Source organism: Coffea arabica, chromosome 7e (genome assembly GCF_036785885.1).
Source record: "Coffea arabica cultivar ET-39 chromosome 7e, Coffea Arabica ET-39 HiFi, whole genome shotgun sequence".
Classification (NCBI taxonomy): domain Eukaryota; kingdom Viridiplantae; phylum Streptophyta; class Magnoliopsida; order Gentianales; family Rubiaceae; genus Coffea; species Coffea arabica.
Window position 1 is genome coordinate 47,353,217 of NC_092323.1, and position 473 is coordinate 47,353,689.

Here is a 473-nt window from a genome sequence, read left to right on the forward strand (position 1 = left end):
ATGAAGTGGGCCTGATGGGCCGCCGCCTCCGGACCTTTAGGGGTTGTCATACGAAACCCTAGAAGGACTCCGAACCCTAAGGGGACTTTGACTCCTATATGGAAACTACTACCCATTAAAGCCTATATATACAGCGCCACAAGACGACACAAGGTACGCCATCTACAGTACTCTCTACTGTTGTTCTACTCTTAAGCTCTACTGACTTGACCGTCGGAGCTATTCCAGGGACTCTAGTCCCGCCGTCGTTCTTTTCTTCGCAGGGCATTCTGCTCGGTCTTCCCTTCTCAGCTCGGCGGCTCCCAACCAGCTCGGTTTGTAGCGGCTCAGCTCGGCCCGCCGTCTGTCCATTTGCAGGTCGGCTCGCTCACCTCGCCAGCTCACCTGCTCGCTCCCTCTCAGCTCGCAGCAGCACAGCTCGGATCGCTTTCCAGGACTGAGCTCAGTTCGCTGGCTTTCCTCCCATCAGCTCG